This window comes from Neophocaena asiaeorientalis, unplaced genomic scaffold (assembly GCF_003031525.2).
Source record: "Neophocaena asiaeorientalis asiaeorientalis breed wild unplaced genomic scaffold, Neophocaena_asiaeorientalis_V1.1 scaffold418, whole genome shotgun sequence".
NCBI classification, from domain to species: Eukaryota; Metazoa; Chordata; class Mammalia; order Artiodactyla; family Phocoenidae; genus Neophocaena; species Neophocaena asiaeorientalis.
The window spans coordinates 3,655,690-3,680,046 of NW_020175731.1; the positions used below are offsets into that span (position 1 = coordinate 3,655,690).

The 24,357-nt window shown below is 38.7% G+C and overlaps 1 protein-coding gene across 1 annotated transcript in view; it reads right to left on the reverse strand.

Annotated features, from left to right (window-relative positions):
• TXNRD1 (thioredoxin reductase 1) overlaps positions 1-14,523 on the reverse strand; it is a 95,074-nt gene extending 80,551 nt beyond the window's left edge. The window contains exon 1 of the mRNA XM_024732184.1: positions 14,391-14,523. The gene's annotated coding sequence lies outside the window, so the exon portion shown is untranslated. The remainder of the gene's footprint in view (positions 1-14,390) is intronic.
• Between the last annotated feature and the right edge of the window lie 9,834 nt (positions 14,524-24,357).

A 24,357-nucleotide genomic window follows, 5' to 3' on the forward strand; every position in this document is an offset into this window, starting at 1 on the left:
CTACCTCCTACTCATCTTGATAGGGTTCAATGTTACCCATTAAGTGAGTTTACTAGGCCTCTAGTTCAATGTTCAGTCATTGGCCTTTTTTTTTTTTAAACATCTTTATTGGAGTATAATTGCTTTACAATGGTGTGTTAGTTTCTGCTTTATAACAAAGTGAATCAGCTATACATATACATATATCCCCATAGCTCCTCCCTCTTGCGTCTCCCTCCCACCCTCCCTATTCCACCCCTCTAGGTGGTCACAAAGCACCGAGCTGATCTCCCTGTGCTATGCGGCTGCTTCCCACTAGCTATCTATTTTACATTTGGTAGTGTATATATGTCCATGCCACTCTTTCACTTCGTCCCAGCTTACCCTTCCCCCTCCTCGTGTCCTCAAGCCCATTCTCTACGTCTGTGTCTTTATTTCTGTCCTGCCCCTAGGTTCTTCAGAACCATTTTTTTTTCAGAGTCCATATATATGTGTTAGCATATGGTATTTGTCTTTCTGACTTACCTCACTCTGTAAAGTCACTGGCCTTTCTAAGAAAACAAAGTATTTTCCAGCTTACTACCATCATGTGATGACCTTAGTATGGTGCCTCTATTCTTATAATTGAAGTAGAAGAAAAATGTGTGGAAATTATTGTACTAATCCCTTCAGACAAATCAACCTCAGCTGTTCCACAGGTGAGCAAAACCAAGATGTTACTAGAAACACGAACTGGATTCTTGACTTTCAGCTTCCTAAAATAATTTCATTTCCCCATTTTCTTATATGGCTAAGTGACTAAATTCTGGCCAATAGGATGTAAGCAAAGTGTCATGTGCAACATTCAGAAAATGATCTTAAATGGAAAGGACATGCTGTCCTTCAACTCTTCTTCCAACTGATGGCTGGACTTTGGGCACTCATCTTGGGACATAAGATGGAAGACAAATGCTGAGGACTGTGGAACATGAAAATAGGAGGACTCAACATTGGTTCCAACACTGTAGAGTGCCATAAATGCCCTGGACACACTACCCCTATCTAAACTTCTTTTAGGTGAGAGAGAAATAAGCTTACATTTAGTTTAAGCCACTGTTATTTTAAGTTTGCTGTCACATGTGGCAAAACATAATCCTAACTGAAACATTTACATTACACTATAGGAGACACTTACATTTACACTATAGGAATTTTTAAAATAAATAAATAAATAAAGCAAAGGAAGAAAAAGAGTTATTCAAAATTTCACCATCTGGATGCAATCAAGATCTAACTCTTGGCTCAGTCCGCAGACTTTCCCTGAGTGCGTCTATTTTTTCCCACAGCTGCAAACCTCACCTATAGATTAAACCTTTCCAAATCTGTATCTCCCACTCATCCAGACCTATATACCTACTAGCCTATATATCCACATTGGACAATCACAACATGTCCAAAACCAAATTCATCATCTTCCCTGGTCCAAACCCTGTCTCCTTTCTCAATGACTGATACTACCATCCTCCCTCTTCACGGCAGAAACTGAAGCAGCTTGCCTGACTTCTCCCTCTGCTTCAGCCAATGCTGGATTGTGATCATCTGTCTATTAAAACCTCCCCCTAAGGAAGAACCAGATCTTATTCACCTGTGTTTCCTCAGTACCTACTGCATGGCAAGATAGATGCACAATATTTGAGTGATTATTTATATTTTGTGCCTTTCTTTCCAGTCTTTTCCTACACTTTTTCAAGCAAGATATGACTATTCTATAAAAACTATTTTAAACTCTTTGTTTTTTCATTAAACATTATAGTACTGAAAGTTTCCCCATGCTATTAAATATTCGATGTGAATCTTTTTTTTTTTTTTTTTTTTTTTTTTTTTGCGGTACGCAGGCCTCTCACCATCGTGGCCTCTACTGTTGCGGAGCACAGGCTCCGGACGTGCAGGCCCAGCGGCCATGGCTCACGGGCCCAGCCGCTCAGCAGCATGTGGGATCTTCCGGGACCGGGGCACGAACCCGTGTCCCCTGCATCGGCAGGCGGACTCTCAACCACTGCGCCACCAGGGAAGCCCTATGTGAATCATTTTTAATGGCTGCATAATATTACATGAATTAGCAGCTACTACTAAGCACTGACTATGTGTCAGGAACAGTACTAGGCATTTTACATACAATCTCACTTTATAGATAAGAAAACAAAGGCTCAGAGGAGCAAAGAGTCCTCTACTTGTGGTGACTATGACTAATAACCCACAATAGACAATGAGCCCATGAAAGGCAGAACTCATATCCTTTATGTATAAGAGCAGGCCCTCCAATATTTGTCAAAAGAATTAAAATAATCAATAATTTACTAGAATGTGTATCTGGCAATTAAAAAGATTTATCTTGCCTTAAAAAAAGCTTAATCTATCCTTTTCATATCTGAATACAATGGGAAGAGGACATTAATTAAACACGATGTTAGATGCATTACAAACACCCTATTTAATCCTAACGACTCAAACAGAGGAGTAACACTATCCCACCTGCATGGATTTGAACCCAGGTCTGCATAATACAAAGATATATTTTCTACTTCCTATTTAAGAGAAATCCTTTTATAAAATGTGTAAGTTGTTTTCTTAAATAGATAATCAGCTTCCCTACTTGCCTTGCATTCATTCCAAAACAGAAATTTACTTAAATAGAAGTATATATGTATGGATTCTGATGTGACTTCTATATAACCATTGGTCTCCATCCTCTTGATCCATTTATACAAAAGCAAAGCACACATGAGGGGTCCAACCAATGCAGTGGTTATTTCCGTAAATAGCACTAATACAGGTGTAAAAACTGGCCTGGTGTGTGAGGCGTGTGTGTGTGTCTGTGTGTGTGTGTGCATGCATGTGTGTAGAAATTAGTGGGGAGTACCATGTCCAGTAAGATCATAAGCACAGCTTAGATCAGAGAACAGTTCAGCATTGATTAAGAGCCTGGCCTTTGGGCCAGATTCCCTAGTTTCAAGTTCTAGCTCTGTCACTTACTGGTTGTATGACCTTGAGCAAGTTCTTTAACCTCTTTGTGCCTTTATTTCCTGTTCTGTGAAATGGAGAAAACAGTAATATCTCGCAGAACTGTATGACTGAATTAGTACACTTGAAGTGCTCATAGCAGTGACTCATAGAAATTGCCATATAAGGGTTTCCTGCGAAACATGAACAGGTAATAGAAATAACAATAATATAATATATGGAAAAATTTTGCTGCATTAGTAATCAAAGAAATACAAATTGAAATAAAGCTATATTTTTTTACCTCTCAAATTGGCAAACGATAATTTTTAAAAACCTATTATTTCTAAGACTCACTAAGAACAGGGAAAACTCATTGAACTTGTGGAGTTATCAATTAGTACACATCACTTAAAAGGCTCTAGAACTTTAGAAATGTTCATACTCTGACCCAGATATTCATTCCAGTAATTATCCTGAGAGATAATTCTAAATACAGCAAAAGCTTTATGCCCAAAGAAAAATATTTCTAACTTGTTATTCCATAATAGCAAAAAATTGGCAACAGATTATTTGTCCAACCATAGTGGAATGGCTAAATAAAAATATTATATGGAATATTTCATAACTGAGAAAATTATTAAGAACTTGTAATAACATGCAAACTATTTTAATAATAAAACAGAATACAAGATACATAAAAGATACACAAAAATATTAATAGTGGTTATCTCTGGATATAACTATATGTTATTTTTGTATTTTATTATAACGCAGTCTCTATATTTTCTCAAATGAACATTTCTGCAGACCAAACCAAAATGCTTAAGGAATATCTTAAGCCTCATTCATAAAACAAACAGAACAACCTCCATGGATCCCCACTTCCTATAGGATAAAGTCTCTTTACTTTTCCACTTTTATCTCTGATCGTTCTCTCTGTCAGGCCTCCTTACTACATTCGCTCTAAATGAACAAGCCGTGATGTTTTCTAACTTGTTTTTGTTTACGGCCGTGAATTCCTCCCTTACTACTTTTTTCCACTGGGAGAACACCTATCAACACCCTATCACAGCTACTCTGTGATCCCACAGCCTTTAGAAGAGAGACAGATACAAATAAGCAGAATGACCTTAAAGAACGAGACTGCCTTATTCATCTTTTTCTCTCCAGCCAGTGCTTGGCACATTAACAGGTGCCCAAAACACATCTGCTGAACGAATAAGCATCAGTACCAAAGTGGTGAGACCTGAGCTAGCCTGGGCTCCTCTGCCTGTAGGGGCTTTTATTTGTTTAAGGCAAGCAATCTCTGAAGAGGCGACTGGGGAACCAGACAGGCCTGGGCTTGACACAGCAACACTGAGCAAGCTACTAAAATGCGGAGCATCTTCTTCCTCACTTGCGAAACAGAGTTAAATCCAGCAACCCCACAAGGTCATTGTGAGGACTGAGTGAGAGAGGTGTGAAACACTGGCATTAAAAAGGAATGTTAGTTCATCAATATATCTCAAATGTTAGTTTCTCTCCCTCTTGCTGAAGGCATTAAAGCCGTGCCTTCTATAAGCAGCCAGGGGACAAGGATGATACACCTCAGAACCCCTGGGCTAGTAACATATGGCATCCAGATCCATACTTTCAGCAAACTGTCACACATGTCCTCTCAAACCTTATATCTGCTTTCCACATCGACAGCTGAAGAATGGTAGCAGCTGCCAGACCAAATTAAGATGATTACCTTGATGTTGTCTGTTACTCAGATCAAAGTCACTGGGCAGACACTCAAGACCAAGATACAAGCTTTCGTGTATCAGCCAGCCCTGTGAGTGGCAGCCAAGGTACAGCTGCCACGGTGGCAGGTGGCAAACCTCCGGGTACAACAGCCATCCTCACATCTAGGAACACCTACCATAGTATCAGTGCCATGAAAACCATACACAAGGCAGGTAGCTCGAGTCACGAAATGTTCTGAGGACGGAGGCAGTGGAAGTAGAGGGGAGGGACCAGGAATTACCAGTGGGTTCACTGGCAAGCCAACTATCCTATTAATACTTTTCCATGCTTTGTTTCCTCATCATATGAAGGTGATATTACCTACCTCACTGATGGTATTTTGAAGATTAAATACGGGAGCATGCATAAGCCTCTGGCACAGGGAGGATAGGATTTGTGACCATTACCACGGCCCAAACACAGATACTAATGCCATGCCTTCCGGTGCTGAGTGCCCCTCTCCAACACCAATCGCGATAGATCTGAGTTCACCTTGACAGTTGTTCTCAAATAATAACCTTAATTCATATACACAGGCTCAAAATTGGCCCAAAATAAGGAAGAAAACCCAGTCTCACAAAGACAAGTAGTTAGAAAAAAGAGAAATACTTAATAGATTTTTCAGATAATTGTGGATATTCTTTTTTGATACTACACCAAAACTCAACAAGTGGTGGTTGATTAAAGGTTAGGTGCAGTGTGGAATCTGAAACCATGTGGATAAGGTTTTCATACTCTATCACATTAAAACGCATTGGTCTATCTTACACTTTGAATGACTCTTTTACCCATGAATGACTTTGTAAGATCATACATTCATCATTAAGAAAATATTCATTCACTAAGCTATGCAGCTCTTCCAAATACTGACATATTTCAACCAGAATATTTTTTAAAAATTATATTCATAAATAGTACCACCAACCTCATCAGAAAAGTCCTTAAGTATTAAAAAGCTATTGAGCTCACATGGCAGATACAACTTCCCAAATTCTAATTTTCATGTGAAAGGTCAAATGTTATCATTAGCAACAAACACTGTCAGTTGTTTTCGTTGAAGTGACAGACTTGTTTTGTTCATTTTGGGGGAAATGCCTGCCAAGTACTCAAGTTTGAATAACCATAGTTTGACTGTCAGTTATTCTTTCAAGTATATATGGTGTTCCATGAAAAAAGCAGCTGGTTCAGTTTGCAACACAAACTATTAACTGCACAAGCGCTTCTTCTTGAGAAAATCATCACACTCCTTGTGGCAAAACACTTTATGCATTCTTTTCTCATCACACAGAATATTAAAAAGATGTATACTCAAAGGGTTGAGATTTAATAAAGTTAATAATGTTTATGACTTCATCGAGAATAGTCTTAAGTAAAATAGACATTTTCTTTTACTGTGTGTGTGTGGTGGTGAAGAATATAATATAAACTAGTATAGTTTGGTACCCCTAGTTTGATTCATGCTAAGCCATCAGCAGTTTTACCCACCATTGCTTTGCACCATCAATGAAAATGTCAAAACAGTAATGGTAAATAACATTTCAACATTATTATGAAAAGTTTTGACCTTGAGTATCCCCAAAGGTCACAGGCACCCCCAGAGGTCTGCAGACCACATTTTGAGAACTGCTGGCTTACTTTATAAATCCTGATCTGTCCCTGCAAGCTGGGCAGACTGTGAGCATGAACAGGAAGAAAGCTTCTTATGTGTGATGAGGCAACAAGTGAGGACACAGAGCACCATCCACTCCCTCATCTAGTAAGAGGCTCCCACTCTTCAACCACAGACAGCTTCAACCTATCCCAATTCACATACTTTTTAAGCAGGACTTTAGCAAGGGGGGAGTGGGAGCTCCCAGCAGTGACCTATATATCTATGGCTCACAGGGCGAGAGCTTCCTGTCTGATTAGTGTTGCCAGAATCAAAATTTCAGAGAAGTTGATGCTTGCCTTAATTGATCTCCCATCCACCTTTTGGCACCCTTGCCAACCTCCTTGCCTTCTGACTCATGCCCCTCAAGCACCTGGCACATCCATCCTGCCTATCCTCTTCCAGTGTTACCTCCCTTACTTTTCCCATCCTTAATGGACATGTTCATTTGCTTTATCTTGTTAGTTTAATTACTTTTTTTTTTTCTAATTCACACCAAGTTGCAAGTGACTTAACTTTCCCAGGAAAACTTTTATTTTTAAAAGGCTACTTTTTGGCCTGAATGAAATTTTAATTATTGGGATTTCCTTTCATATACTATGGAGTGTTTAGGAGCAAGAGTCTTCCTTGATGGAATGATAGAAAGCTCACGTTAGGAGAGACAGACAACATGGTATTATGGAAAGAACATAGACTTTTGAATTAGGCCTGGGTCCAAATTACAGATATATTAGTTATATGACTTTAGGGAAGTTTTTTGACCTCTCTGGGGCTCAATTTCTTCATCTGTAAAATATAGATAATCTCTTCTTGTAAGGATTAGTGACTTTGTATATAAACCCAGCAGAGTCCCTATGAAACAGCAGGCATTCAATAAGAGGCAGCTATTATCTGGTCTGTGTTGGGGAATCTGTCTTTAGAAGCATCAAATAATAGTTTCCTGCCCCACCACTACCTCCTTTCTGCTGAGCCTAGAAATGAGCTTTCTATCCTAGTTACCATGTCTCTCCCTAGCTGAGTCTCTTCTCTATTGTTTTATTCCTTTGGAGACTGGGCTGAGACTATAAATGCTTAGGACTCTGCTTCCCCAAGCTACTAGGCCTGAAGATTACCTATACTTCCTGATCTGGAAGGACCCACTTTCTAGAAGAGAAATGATGATGCTGGCCACTTGATCAGATTCTTAATAATGTTTGACTGCTGAGTCCTTGGGATTTTCTGACCCATGAACAAAAAGCATGATTGCCCTGGTCCTAGGAAGAGGCTATCCACTTTCCTCTACCTACCTTTCTTCCCCCGGGATTTCTAACCATATGCAACTATTTCCCAATGGTTTCTTTCATGGATCTTTATCATTACTGGTCTTTATATGTTCTTGCCACAGTTTCTAAATACATCTCAATTTATATTTAATTAAAATATTATTTGATATGACTTTCCAGAAAGGAGGCAAATTTGCAAAAATAATAAAGTTACCATAAAACTAGTAAATACTGTACCTGTAACTAGACTCAAGGTTAGTAGAAATAATGATTTCAACAATAGGAAACTCAGAGTAATACCAAGGCTATAAACTAAAGACTAAAGGTAAATATGATTAGTGCTAGGGGAAAGCCCTGCCTAAACAGTCAAAAAGAGGAATCAACTGGTAAGAGCTTGTTAAACAATAAAAACCTCAAGGAAGAGAAATAAAAACAAGACAGAACAGATTAAATAAAATGTACAGTCATCAGATATAATTTACATATTAAACAGAATCTTACCTGCTTGATCAAGTTCTAGCAAAAAATAAGGAACAGATATAGGTTTAAATAACTTCTTTACCTGGAAGAAGTTGAAAAACAAGGGGGAGAATGTAAAAAAAAAAAAAGTTATAACCAACAGTAGAGTCTCTTGCCCACGTTTGTTACTTTCCTCCTCAATCAGCCTTCTCCTCTGAATACTTTCTAGTTCATTTTTATGTAACCCACAAGATACTCCCTGTTAACAGAAAGGTATTTAAGAGGGTATTTGAAATCTGTTGATTCTAATCTGTTTTCAGTGATTCACCTGTATGGCTCCATAAAATATATTTTACATGTTTAGTGACTCAGTCTACCCCACTATAAAATGGGTTTAATACTAACCATGTTTAAAAAGGCACCGGAATACTTAAGGTTTCCAAAACATCATGTGGCAACCCTGAGAAAAAACACATCCTACTATAGTCAATTATTTCTTTTTGGACAAGTAACTTTTAACCAACAAATCAGTTACAAAAGTCATATGAGCAAGGTCACATAAATTTTAATGGCAAACCCCCAAATTTTAAAGATAAGAATCCTTTCTAAGAATGATGGGCTATATAAAAAGGGACTTGAAGGAAAGGGCAAGGAAAGCTATAGCTGGAAGACTGCATGGACAAAAGTCAATTCATTTGCCAGTGCTCATTTTCTAAGACTAAAAATAAAAAGGTCATAACATGAAAGCATGGACTCTTAAGACTTCCTTATCTGCTTAGTTTTAAAAATAAAGCATTTGCAGTTTGTTACCAGAAAAAAAAGAAAAAAAAGTTTTCCAGATTTAGAGAGTACATCCTAAAAGTAAATCATCAAAATTTCAAAATTATCAAAATATGATAATATGTGAAATTTTAGAAAATATACTCTCTAAATTCCAGAGGACACATGACCCCACTTCGAGAAACTATTTTGTAGGTTATTTTAACTCTGATTAAACTTAAGCATTGTTCATTAGTATAAGATTAAAGATCTGTACTGAATATCAGAAGTACCAGTTTCTAGTGTATTTTTATTGATAAAAGTAGAGAATGGTAAATTTTGTCTGTAAAGTAGACACACTATGGAGAAATGGCAGTGGATCTGGATATCAAGCAGTGGATAAGCTGTAATGAGACATCATTTGCTAATTCCAACTGCATACTTCTGACTTCCCACTGAAACAAAAATCACATTTTCTGAAAAGGTTGGGGGGGGGTGTATCTTTGCTCTTTTTTTTTTTTGAATTTTATTTTATTTATTTTTTAATACAGCAGATTCTTATTAGTCATCCATTTTATACACATCAGTGTATACATGTCAATACCAATCACCCAATTCATCACACCACCACCTCCACCTCCCCGCTGCTTTCCCCCCTTGGTTTCCATACATTTGTTCTCTACATATGTGTCTCAGTTTCTGCCCTGCAAACCGGTTCATCTGTACCATTTTCCTAGGTTCCACATATATTTGTTAATATATGATATTTGTTTTTCTCTTTCTGACTTACTTCACTCTGTATGACAGTCTCTAGATCCATCCAAGTCTCTACAAATTAAGAATGAGGTTTACTGTGGGTTTGTCGTATATGGCCTTTATTATGTTGAGGTAGGTTCCCTCTATGCCCACTTTCTGTAGAGTTTTTATCATGAATGCATGTTGAATTTTCTCAAAAGATTTTTCTGCATCTGTTGAGATGATCATATGGTTTTTCTTCTTCAAATTGTTAATATGGTGTATCACATTGATTGATTTGTGTATATTCAAGAATCCTTGCCTCCCTGGGATAAATTCCACTTGATCATGGTATATGGTCCTTTTAATGTGTTGTTCGATTCTGTTTGCTAGTATTTTTATGAGGATTTTTGAATTGATATTCATGAGTGATATTGGTCTCTAATTTTCACTTTTTGTAATATCTTTGTCTGGTTTTGGTATCAGGGTGATGGTGGCCTCATAGAACGAGTTTGGCAGTGTTCCTTCCTTTCTAATTTTTTGGAAGATTTTGAGAAGGATGGGTGTTAGCTCCTCTCTAAATGTTTGATAGAATTCACCTGTGAAGCCATCAGGTCCTGGACTTTTGTTTGCTGGAAGATTTTTAATCACAGTTTCAATTTCATTACTTGTGATTGGTCTGTTCATATAGCCTCAGTTATTCTGCTATTGATTCCTTCTAGTGTATTTTTCCTTTCAGTTATTGTATTGTTCATCTCTGTGTGTTTGTTCTTTAATTCTTCTAGGTCTTTGTTAAACATTTTTTCCATCTTCTCAACCTTTGCCTCCATTCTTTTTCCGAGGTCCTGAATCATCTTCACTATCATTATTCTGAATTCCTTTTCTGGAAGGTTGCCTATCTCCACTTCATTTAGTTGCTTTTCTGGGGTTTTGTCTTGTTCCTTCATGGGGTACATAGGCCTCTGCCTTTTTATCTTGTCTATCTTTCTGTGAATGTGGTTTTTGTTCCACAGGCTACCGGACTGTAGTTCTTCTTGCTCCTGCTGTCTGCCCTCTGGCGGATGAGGCTATCTAAGAGGTTTGTGCAAGTTTCCTGATGGGAGGGACTGGTGGTGGATAGAGCTGGCTGTTGCTCTGGTGGGCAGAGCTCAGTAAAACTTTAATCCACTTGTCTGCTGATGGTGGGGCTGGGTTCCCTCCCTGTTGGTTGTTTGGCCTGAGGCAACCCAACACTGGAGGCTACCTGGGCTCTTTGGTGGGGCTAATGCCAGACTGTGGGAGGGCTCACACCAAGGAGTACTTCCCAGAACTTCTGTTGCCAGTCTCCTTGTCCGCATAGTGAGACACAGCCACCCCCCGCCTCTGCAGGACACCCTCCAACACTAGCAGGTAGGTCTGATTCAGTCTCCTATGGGGTCACTGCTCCTTCCCCTGGGTCCCGATGTGCACACTCCTTTGTGTGTGCCCTCCAAGAGTGGAGTCTCTGTTTCCCCCAGTCCTGTCAAAGTCCTGCAATCAAATCCCGCTAGCCTTCAAAGTCTGATTCTCTAGGAATTCCTCCTCCTGTTGCCGGACCCCCAGGTTGGGAAGCCTGACGTGGGGCTCAGAACCTTCACTCCAGTGGGTGGACTTCTGTGGTGTAAGTGTTCTCCAGTTTGTGAGTCACCCACCCAGCAGTTATGGGATTTGATTTTACTGTGATTGCGCCCCTCCTACCATCTCACTGCGGCTTCTTCTTTGTCTTTGGACGTGGGGTATCTTTTTTGCTGAGTTCCAGTGTCTTCCTGTCGATGATTGTTCAGCAGTTAGTTGTGATTCCAGTACTCTCGCAAGAGGGAATGAGAGCACGTCCTTCTCCTCCGCCATCTTGAACCAATCTCTTCTCTTTGCCCTTTAAAACCCAGACTTCACAGTAGGATCACAGTGGGATGTGTTATGTAACAAGCAGGAAACTAACTTTATGTAGAAGTCAATTTCCTTGTGGGCAATTCCAATTTGAATTAATGCATTACTCATCCTAGAGAGAAATATGAATTAATCAGGCCAAGTACAAATATAAAAACAAAGTTTCACCATTCTGACTCACTCACATCACAACTGCTAAATGAGATGATAAAAAGCAAAACTGAAGGAAATAATCTGGGGGAAATTCTATTCCAAGGTAATTTTTTTTTAATGAATGTGAACAGCCAAGTATACAAGTTGTACCCCCCTCAGAAGAAAATCACTGTTTTTACCAGGAGAGGCACCTAACCATCTTTCATGGCCAAAGACATTGAAAATTCATTTCCATATTAATTGAATATCTTATATTCTGAAAAGCTAAGGAACTGTTACATGCCAAGGTAAAACCAGAGGATATTTGTCCAGAAGTCCTGGCACACCCAGAAATTATTCAGATAATGACATTAAATTATTCAGATAATGACATTAAAGTTGCCAGAATAATTATACATTTTAATAAGTGTGCAAATACCTACCACGAGCTGTATAGGAAAAGTTCATCATTCCCAGAGTACAGGCAATTAAGTAAAACTGCATAAATAAATAAATAAATGGCAAGGCTTTACCTTTTTAGACACAGGGCAGAGAGCTGAGAAATAAGGAAGTCAGGAGAATTCAGGGATAAGATAGTAGGAATGAGAGTAGTTACAGGTCAAGGAGATCTGTGATTGTCAGGAACACATAATCTGACGGCCTATCACTAGCAGCAACCCTGACCACACTATCCCAACCCTTCATTGCAGAACTAGAGCAGAGTCAAAATTGGAATTTTCTAATTCTTTACTAATGTTTTAAAATATAAAAGTAGACTGACCAAACAGTGCCTGGCATATGGCAGGCACTCAGTGGTGGTTGTTATTAATAAAAGCGTACACTGTAGGCCTCCAAGTGCTTTCACATAGACTTGAAACCATCTGGGCCTCACAATAAAGCTGTGTATTTTACAGATACAGTAGATAAGGTGGCACTGCCATCCTCATTCTGTCGTTGAAGGAACTGAGATTTACGGAAAGAGAACTGAGGTCTTTTCAGTCCAGGTGTTCCTTCTGCTGTACCACTGTGAGCATGCAGCTATGGAAGGAGAGGCTAGGCTAGAATAAGAAACCTCTTTTTAACAGGATCAGTTGTGCTTAGAACAGAGACAGATATTTGTTGACTGCGATTTAACCAAGGCTCAGAATTGATAGAATGAAGATCACCATCCCAGGTCTTAAGTCTTGATAGGAAAACAGGAAGAGCAAGTAGTTCTCTTATTTAATCAACACTTTAATAGCATTTACTATGTACCAGGCATGTTCTATGGCTTTTTACAAATATTTACTAATTTTATGCTCACAACAAAGTTCTGAGATAGGTACTATTATTATCCATATTTCACAGATGAGGAAACTGAGGCACAATAGGTAAATAACTTAACCAAGGTCACATGGCTAATAGAATGCGGAACCAAGATCCAAACTCTGACTTCAGAATTCAGGTTCTTAACCTTATTTGGTAACAGAGAAGATTAGACAACCACATAATTTCAGAACTAAAAGGAATCTCAATCATCAACTAGTCTCAGCTCTTCATTTTAAAGATTAAACAAGCGAGAAGAACCTCAAAAGATCACCAGAGCTAGATAACTGAGCCCCCAGAGGGCCAGAATCATACAACAGATTTCTAATACCCAGCCCTCTTTTAAATTCTCTACCATTTACTGCTTATACTAATCATTTAGAAGTTAGCATGTGTTATCTTAGATCATTTTTCTTTCTAAACATATGTTCTGCCTTCTCAGTTTGAATAAACCCCCTAGGGATGGGACCTATACCTACCTCTTGGTAACCCTACTCCCAGTATGATGTCCCACACAAAAGGCACCATGATGACATTAATAGGGATCAAGCCTCAGGTGACAATGAAGCAGACTATGTTCAGGTGAAAAACAAAGACGAAAGGTTCTGCCTACTTTGTTTCCACTGCTTGCCCGTCTTCCCTTTGTTCTTATTTAGAAAAAGAGAAACACACACACACACACGCAGAGCCAAAAAAACGTGTCTCTACATAAGGCTTCCAGAATAAAAAGTCTTCTGAATTCAACCTCTCTGAGAACTGGAAAATAAGTCAAGAGATAGACAAGCTGAGGGAAAACTGAACTTAATAAATTACCTGGACAGATAGTCAGTTATGTTTACTTAAGAGTCCATCGTGTCTAGTCCTAAAGCAACCCTGAATATAATTTAAAGTTAAACTTCAGTGCTATCTAAATGCCCTCAACCTTCCTATTAAGCACCTGATCAAGTTTGTCTTTAAATCCTCAACTTTAATCTGTGGTTAAATCGAGATGGATTAAACCAGTCCTCTCCATGGCTGTGATCACTGACCTTGTCTCTCTAATAATCTAAGATCATGAACCAAGTAGGAAGCACAGTTCATTCTCTGCCCATAATAAACCAGAGCATAAAGAGATATTTATCCAAATTTGGAGTACCTTAAGTAACAGCTCCTTAGGATATAGTCCCTATAGACGTGCCTAAAAGGGAAGGAAATCACCTGGTTTGGTAACTCCCCTACCTCATCTTCCCTGACCTTGACTACCTGACGACTTCTAGTACTTTGCAAAAGCTCAGAAAAAGATTACTCAAGCAATATTTTGTTCTCATATCAACACTCTCCAAGTACTCGGAAGCAAGTTACACCTACACACACACCCTTCCTAGGGTGAAATCCAATTGTTTACACCTGAGCTCGAAAGTCTGTCAAATTTCTATCATTCAACAATTTGTCACCACCTGCCGAGGTTAAAGTCTCACCTCAGTATAGCGCTTGCACGTGGACTTGCTGAGGGTGACCTCAGAGTGGCTGTCGATCCAGGCCTGCAGCTGGGCGCTGGGCCCTGTGAGGGCTGTGCTGGCGGACCCTGAGTGACCACTCACCCCGGTGGTTGAGTTTTCTGGCGAAGTTGGACTAAAGAGATGATCCTTAGCTACAATAGAAGCAAAGACGGTAATTATCAGAAGGAAAAACACGATGTTGCATTTTCTAATATCAGGTTCGCTCAAAAAGCCTTACAACTTCAGCCCAGCAGCCAAACTAAGGGATCTGAGGAAGGACTCCAACGCGGACTACACATTTAGCTCTGTCATCTGACTGGAGACTTCTGGCAACTCATTCGATATTCCCAACTCTTTTTTTTTTTTTTTTAATTTATTTTTGGCTGCGTTGGGTCCTCATTGCTGCGCGCAGTCTTTCTCTAATTGCGGCGATCGGGGGCTACTCTTTGTTGCAGTGTGTGGGCTTCTTATTGCGGTGGCTTCTCTTGTTGTGGAGCATGGGCTCTAGGCACGTGGGCGTCAGTAGTTGCGGCACGTGGGCTCAGTAGTTGTGGAGCACGGCATGTGGGTGCTTTCCGGACCAGAGCTCAGACCCATGTCCCCTGCATTGGCAGGTGGATTCTTAACCACTGTGCCACCAGGGAAGCCCCTCCCAACTCACTTTGCATACTCAAGATTAGTTCTCAGGGGATCCTGACAAATGATAACAAGAGTCTGAACCATCCCTGGAGAAATAGTAGGAGGCTCTGAACACTGAGGGCCACATTTACCCGACTCCTACTCCTATCCATGGCTTACATGTAGAGAGGCCCTGAATCAGACATTATGTCCCCTTCTCACACAGCCCTGCTCAGAGACACGGGAATAGACGACTCAAACCAAGCCTTACTCCTTTTCCTCCAGCTAATTCCTGGATAAGACACAGGATCTTTAGTACACAGATGCAGCAAATTTTCAAAAAAATACTTTCTTCAGAATCTCTGTTTCCTCTCCAGGAGTTTGCTGGGGTCCAATTTAGCACCATAACAAACATGACCCGGCTGAATGGTATGTGATCCCCACATGACAGCACCGTCATCCTGCACAGCATCACCAACCAAAACCACTGAGAGACTGCTGCCTCTGGCCTGTAAGTATCTTAAACTAGCTGTCTTCTTCAGGGTCCACACACAAACCAAGGTCAATCCTACCCTTATTACTTGCTCTGCAAGTTATTTCTTCTCATTTCTGTTTGTCTGAGACTTACCCATTCTCCAATCTCTTCATCATCTTCATAGTTCATATTCATGTTTATTAGGCAGGGAGTGACTATCTAGATGCATCATCTCATTTAATCCTTACAAGGATACCATTAGGTAGGCACTGCTACCATCATCCCTATTTTGCAGATAAGGACACTTACTCAGAGAGGTTAAGCAACTTCCCCAAGGTTGCACAGTTTACAGTAAGTGATGGAGCTAAAATTTCAAACCTAGGTTGTAATTCTCTAGAACCCATACTTAAAAATAAAAACAACCCAGCTTTATTGACACATAATTCATATACCATAGCATTAACCAATTGAAAGTGTACATACAATCAATGGCTTTTAGTATATTCAGAGTTGTGCAGCCAACAGCACAACCAATCTTAGAACATTTTTATCACCCCAAAAAGAAACCCTGTACCCATTTGAAGTCACCCCCTATCTTTTCCCAGCAAGCCCTCCTCCTTCACCACCTCTAAGCAACCACTCATCTATTTTACAGAGTCACACAATATAGTCTTTGTGACTGGCTTCTTTGACTTAGCATGATATTTTCAAGGTTCATCTATGCTGTAGCTTGTATCAGTGTTTTATTTTTTTTAATTGCCAAATAATGTTCCATTATATGGATATACAACATTTTATTTATCTTTTCATGAGTTGATGGACATTTGATGGACATTTAGCTGTTTCCACTCTTTGGCTATTGTGAATAGAGCTGATGTGAACATTTGTGTACAGGTTTTTGTTTGAACTCCTGTTTTCAATTCTTTTGAGTAAATATCTGGGAGTAGAATTGTTGGGTAATGTTAAGTCTTTTGAGGAATCACCAAACTGTTTTCCAAAGCAGCAACACCATTTTACATTCTCACCAGCAATGTATGAGGGCCCCAACTTCTCCACATCCATGCTAACACTTATCTGTCTTTTGGATTCTAGCTATCCTAGTGGGTGTGAAGTAGTGCATCACTGTGGTTTTGATTTACATTTCTCTGGTGGCTAATAAAGTTGAGCAAATTTTCACGGGCGTATTGACTATTCGTATATGTATCTTCTTTGGAGAAATGTCTGTTCAAATCCTTTTCCCATTTTATAATTGGGCTATTTGTCTTTTTATTCTTGAGTTTGTAAAATATTCACAAATCTGATATCTGATCAGATATATGACTTGTGAATATTTTCTCCCATTCTGTAGGTTTTTCTTTTTTACTTTATTTGATGGTATCCTCTGAAGCACAGAAGTTTCAAATTTTCTGTTTTACTTTTATTTTTGGCTGTGTTGGGTATTCGTTGCTGTGCCTGGGCTTTCTCTAGTTGCGGCGAGCGGGGGCTACTCTTCGTTGCAGTGCGCAGGCTTCTCGTTGCAGCGGCTTCTCTTGTTGTGGAGCATGGGCTCTAGGCACGCGGACTTCAGTAGTTGCAGCACGCGGGCTTCAGCAGTTGCGGCGCGTGGGCTCAGTAGTTGGGGTGCGCAGGCTCTAGAGCACAGGCTCAGTAGTTGTGGCACACAGGCTTAGTTGCTCCACGGCATGTAGGATCTTCTCAGACCAGGGATTGAACCCATGTCCCTTGCATTGGCAGGCAGATTCTTAACCACCGCACCACCAGGGAAGTCCCAGAAGCTTTAAATTTTGATAAAGTCCAATTTATCTATTTTTTCTTGTACTTTTGATGTAATATCTAAGAAATCATTGTCTAATCCGAAGTCACAAAGGTTTTACTCCTATAATTTTCCCCTAAGAGTTTTATAGTTTTAGCTCTTACATTTAGTACTATGATCCATTTTAACAATAGTTATCTCTACTAAGCTGGACTTGCACTTTTCATCATATACTCTTTTACATTATGTGTTTTAAAACATGAATATGTATTATTTTCATAAAAAGTTTTTTAAAAGCTAGTCAGTTATAAATTTTAAAAGCTTACCCCTATTATATACTGTCAAGACAGGGTCAACAACTAAGAGACTTTTTTTAATGTACTAGACATTCAAATATTACTAACACCTGAAATATAGATAGAAAGGTAAAAAGGGATCTAGAAATCCTCTTACCTCTGAAATATGAAGAATGGATGCTTCTTAAAGAAAAACTAAAATCCAGTCAATTCGTTACAGGATCCCAAAAGAGCAACTGGGTTTTGTACTCGTGGCAGAATATTCCAGATCAGACTATACCCTTAGTATCTGTCCTCCATAAGCTTGTAGTCTAAGATAGACTTCTCAACCCTTATTTGCGTCAGAATCACCTGGGTTCTCTAGGTCTCACTCTTGACCTACTGAATCAGAATCGCAAGCCATGGGGCCCAAGCATGTATATTTATGTATGTGTATGTATATATGTATGTATGTGCACACACATAAATATACATATATTTTAAATGTTCACTGGTTATGTACACTTCTAATTAAGAACTACTGAACTAAGGCAACATGACACATGACTACAGCCCAACAAATGATACTTTGAAAATTTTTAATTAAGCTCTGGTTTTTATTTTGCTTATTTTAGAAGGCAAAGTGGAAATAAGGATTCTTAGTGGTAACATCTCATAGAAAGAGAATCACAGGATATGAGCATGGGAAAGACATTTGGGGTCACTAGGCTAACCAATTCGTTCTACTGATGAGGAAACTGAAGTCCAGACAGGTAATTAAAGGGCGTTAGAGTCAGTGCTACCACACAAGCCTCGTGATTCCATTATGCCTTACTGACTCCTTTGATTTCACAGATGACTGACTCTAAAAGAAGGTGACAATTCCTTACAAAACATCTATGCTAAGGGCCCCACCCTCCTATTAAGCTCAGATATTTGCCAATACACAGAACACAGTACTAAGTACTATTACAAGGAAAGGAATATCTTCCGTAATCAAAAACAGCTGCAATCTTACTGGGGAGAGACTATTTACCAAAAATAAAAATAAACAAACGGATAAATAAGTAAATAATAAGAGATTGCACAACTAATCAAAATCATCAGAATTTTTCCCTAAATTCCACCTCTAACAAAAAAGGCAAATAAAATTTAGTTAACAATTTTATCATTTGTTTCCAAATTCCCCCCCTCAATTTTGAAATAAAATTTGAAACAGCACTGAAAGAAATATATTAAGTAAATGTTGCAAGAACTACACAGGACCAGTTGGTCAGGAAAACTCAGGTAAAATTGTAATTATAAGTTTCTTTTATTTTGCCCCAACTCTTCTGCCTAAGATCAATTCCTAATGTTTAGATCCATCAAGTACTTACTATCCACTTATAAAAAGTCTAAAGGGTAATAATATAAAATATGCTCCATACTTAAACATTTACAAGAATTACGTACATCAGCAAAAGAGATTGGATAGCACAGAAATAGACAAATATAGACTAATTTATGATAAAAGATATCACAAAGCAATAAAGAGAGAATGTATTTTTTTAAATAGTATAGTAATGATGGCTTGATAATTTGGAAAAAAGTTTTTTCCCTTATCTCTTACTACATAACAAAGCATGTTAAATGGAACTTTGAGATCTCTGAGGCAATAACTTCCTAAGCTTAGAAGTAAATACAAAGGAAAAGAGCAACAGATTACACTGCCAAATAATAATAATAATAATGTTTTTAAGGCAAAAGAGTAGCTTAGAGAAAATATTTACATTTAAAAAAAAACAAAACAACAACAACAACAAAAAATACCTCAAGCAAATTGGTGAGAAAACAGCAGTACCACAAATGATAAAATGAATAAAGAACAGGAATTCTTTAATTCATTAGAAATTTAATTCATTAGAAAGAAAAGAGCAAACCTAGAATAAAAAGGTGTATTTATTTTTATTTCATAGTCAGAAATGCAGATTAAAGCAATGAAGTGTCACTTCTTACATATTAAAAATGGAATTCCCATTGGTGGTAAATGTACATTGAGGAGAGTCCATGGATATAAGGGGGTATGTAAATAAGCTATTACTATTCTTTTGGAAAACAATTTGACAATGTGGATCAAAACCCACTAAAATGGCCATATCTTTTAACCCAGCATTCTCACTTGTGGGAATTTATCTTAAAAAAACAATCTAAAATAATGAAAACATTATATTCACAAAAATGATCCCCACCTCCTAGTCTTCTCGCAAAAGCTTTCAGTAGTCTTTATTAACATACTTAGCATCACCTAGTTAATGGAACACTTCCAAATTCCTTTTTGATACAAGTTCTATAACTTTAGGAGTAATCATGTTAACTTCCTGTAAAATCCAATGGAACAAAATAGGTCACTGACCTAACACTCTCCACTCTCTATCTCCTGAATGTGTGTATCACCTTTCTAGAGACAGGGACAAAGTTATATCTTGTTACAGCTGCCTTTCTCCCTCCAAAGGCTATATCACAAACAGATTCTATCCCTTCTCTCTAGCCTACTTCACCTCTTTCTATTCCCAGTCCTCAGTCCCCTCTTTTTCTCTAATTAGTCCCAACAGTTTAATCACAGTATAAACTTATACTGTACAGTTTAGTAAAAAATTAGAAATAACAGATGTCCCACACTAGGAGAATGGTTAAATTATAGCAGCTGTCTTGTTCTTCAATCATTTCAATGGCTGCATACTATTCAAGATTCAAAACAATATAGAAATGGTTTGACATAATGATAATTAAAAGGAAACAGAATACCAAATCCTATGTACTGTAGTTTTGCAATTATGTGAAACTCTGCATGTAGGAATCTTGAAAAGGAATCTGCAAAATGGTTATACGAGTTGTACTGGCATGACAGGATTGCAAATGGCTTTTCCTTTCTTGTATTTCTCAAACTTGAGAACAATTTTTTTTGCAAAACCTACTAACTGGCCACAAATTGCTACATATGATCCTTAAATAGCTCTTGGAGCGAAAAAAATTGGGAGACAACTGAATAAATTTTAATAGACTTGTGTTGGATGATATTATGTATCAACATTAAGTCCAGTGGGTTTATGTGGAAGAGTAATTGTTCTTAGGAGACACATCCTGAAATACTTAGGGTGAAAGTCATGATGCCTGCAACTTATTCCAAATGGTTCTGGCAAAAAGTGTGTGTGTGTGTAGAGGGAGAGAGAGACAGGGAGGGAGAGAGAAAAGAGGGTGTAAAAAAGAAAACTAAAACAAATGACAGGAAATGTGAATCTTGCGAAGGGAATATGGGTATTCATTATATTATTCTTTCATCTTTTCTGTTGACCTGGGTGAACTGCTAGACTGCTGGGTTAGCAGCTTTTAAAACTTTCCTACAGAGCCCGTAGTAGAATATTCCTGCTTGGATTTGTGGGGAAAGTCTGGTTCATTCACCTTCATCACCTTCAGCCATGTCCCTGTACTGAGGCTGGTTTGTGTTTGAAAAACTCAGGAAGTTGTATGTCAGCTAACCCTAGAGACATTAAGAAGCTCAGAACCAATCCCTGGGACTCATTTCTTGATTTCCATTGTTCAGGCAAATCCCAACGATTTCTCTGATGCAACATAAACATCTCTAAAATCAGTGGCTCTCAAAATGTGGTAGGCACACCTTAGAGGTCCCTTTACCTCTTTAGAGGTAAAGCTATTTTCATAATAAGATACATTTGTCTTTTTCACTGCTAGGGTTCTTAATAATGTTTAAGAGTAAAGGACAAATTTTTGAAAACCACCAACCTTGACATTTTGAAAAGTTTGAAAGAAAGAATATGTGAAAAGTGGGGTTTCTTTAGGACCCAAAGTTTTTATGTAGGTTTGCAAGAAAATCAAGTTCTTCTCTTAAGCCTAAGTGAAGTGAACCCAAGTCGGCTTCTCTTTCAAAGCCCCTGAAACTAATTGGAACAGGGCAGTCCTCTAGGCCTCGTTTTAAAACATTGTTGTTGTTCTTTTGTTATGAGTTCTAATTCCAGGACACTTAAAATGAAGGAGAAGGAGAAGAATAAGGAGAAGGAGGAGGACACAGAGAAAGGAGAAGAAGCAGAAGCAGAGCAGCAGCAGAAACAGCTTGACTATAAGGAAGAGATCCATCAACACTCCCTCCTTTCTGGATCCTTACACATTGCATGAAGCTGCAAAGGCCTGTGTTTCCATTTCGTGGTCATGGCAACTAACAAAAAAACAGCAGATCATCATGAGGGTTGACCGATTATACTTCTGAAAGGACCAGATCAAGGTCAAGAGGTTTACACCAATCAAAGGATGAGAGAAATAACCTAAGAACTTCAAAGCCGGGAAACAAGGGGGAAGGCGAAGAGGAGCCCAGCAAAGAAAGCAAAATGGCAAGGTAAAACACAGACTGGAGCTGCCACTTGTTAGAACTTGAACTTCTGCCACTAATTAGCAACATGATCACTTCAAATGTGATGATAAAAATTTCATAGCACTCCATTCAAGGATTTCTGCAGATCCCACAGTTCTTAACAAAACTTTTTATTCAGTTCAAATGCAAAGAGTTTTGCAAACACATCACCACTCTCAGATTTTTAAAAAATAAATTAATAATTTTTAATAGTATTTTATTCAAACCACAAGAAACACGGAATATTATTACAGTTGAGTGTAACAAGACACCATCAAGTAAGAGGTTATTCCATTAAAAAAACCTAAGAGTAGGGAAGCTTAAGTGGGGAAGCATATATGATCTATAAAGTGAAGAAGACAAGATAATTATACGTGTGTTTTAAAGTCTGCAGGGTATGAGACATGCTAGAAAAATAAAACACAAGTATTTGTGGAAACACAAGGAAGACTAGAAACTTAATGGGACATGCTGATGGATCTCTGACGCTGAATATAGTAAATACATCTTAGTTTTTAGTACTATTTATTTACCAAATTGAAATAAAACACTGGGATGGTTTTTAGTTTTGAAAGGGGTTTTTAGTTCTTACAAAGAATTTGCCATATGAAGTACTAATTATGTTAGAAGCAAGCTGCTACAAAAGGGCCTACAACATCCTGGTTATAGCTCTTCTTGTAGCTCCTTCAAAGGAGTCTTATTAGAAGATTAAAATTAAACCTGGGTTGTGGTGGGGGTTCTAGCCTAGAAGGAATTTCCCACTTGCCTCACTCCACAACTGTATTCTTCTTCTTTTTTTAAATAAATTTATTTATTTTTTGGCTGTGTTGGGTCCTCGTTGCTGCACGCAGGCTTTCTCTAGTTGCAGTGAGCAGGGGCTACTCTTCGTTGTGGTGCGCAGGCTTCTTATTGCTGTGGTTTCTCTTGTTGCAGAGCACAGGCTCTAGGCACGCGGGCTTCAGTAGTTGTGGCATGCAAGCTCAGTAGCTGTGGCACACGGGCTTAGTTGCTCCACGGCATGTGGGATGTTCCTGGGCCAGGGCTCGAACCCATGTCCCCTGCATTGGCAGGTGGATTCTTAACCACTGCGCCAACAGGGAAGTCCCACAACTGTATTCTAATACAATTATACGCCATGTCCAGGATTCAATGGCTATACGAACCAGAGAACACACATTGTGAAAGTAAATATCTCTTCCCCAAAGGACTGGTTTATGATGGGAAAAACTATACCAGAAGATCAAGTGTGTTGTTACTGCAGCAGACTCTGTGTGGAGGTGGGAGTACGGTTGGTCTTAGTTTACTGGATCACTCGGCCGAAACATCATTCTGTCAGGGTGAGGATTTACCACAGGAATTTGGAAGGGTTATTTAAGGACCAAATGGTGGGACTTCCCTGGTGGCACAGTGGATAAGACTCCGTGCTTCCAATGCAGGGGGCCTGGGTTTGGTCCCTGGTCGGGGAACTAGATCCCACATGCATACCGCAACTAAGAGTTCTCATGCCACAACTAAGGAGCCCATGTGCCCACCTGCTACAACTAAGACCCAGCACAACCAAATTGATTAATTAATTAAAACTATTTTAAAAAAAAAGAACCGAATGGTAAAAGAAAAAAATATCCAACTTTCTCCTACTGTTAAATTTCATACTGATGCTGTTAATAAGATAATAAAATCATTTTAGGGACTTCCCTGGTGGTACAGTGGTTAAGAATCTGTCTGCCAATGCAGGGGACATGGGTTCAAGCCCTGGCCCGGGAGGATTCCACATGCCACGGAGCAACTAAGCCCGTGTGCCACAACTACTGAGCCTGTACTCTAGAGCCACGAGCCACAACTACTGAGCCCACGTGCCACAACTACTGAAGCCCGCATGCCTAGAGCCCATGGTCCGCAACAAGAGAAGCCACCGCAATGAGAAACCCACGCACCACTACAAAGAGTAGCCCCTGCTTGCCTCAACTAGAGAAAGCCTGTGCGCAACAACGAAAAACCAATGCAACCAAAAATAAATAAATAAGAAAATAAAAAATTTTTAAAAGAAAATCATTTTAAAGGCAATACTAGAGAACTTTTTTAAAATCAGAAATATAAACACTTTAAAAATATTACATGAAAGAATAAAATTTTAAAGTTTTCCTTAGTATATTATATTTTTTAAATGATTTAAGAAATCAGATGTTTCTCATCTATGATGGATATACTCTTGACTTGATAATGCCCTCTAGATTTCAATTTCTTCATCTATGAGATAAGAGTTGGTCTAGATATGTACAAAATTTCTGCAAAGATGTCTTTTCTGGACATAAAGCATACACATGGAAGAAAGTGTAGGTGCTATCTTTCATTGTACAACATACCCACTATCAAATCTGAATTACAGTCATTAAAATACAAAAGGAATCTGTGGAAATGACTAA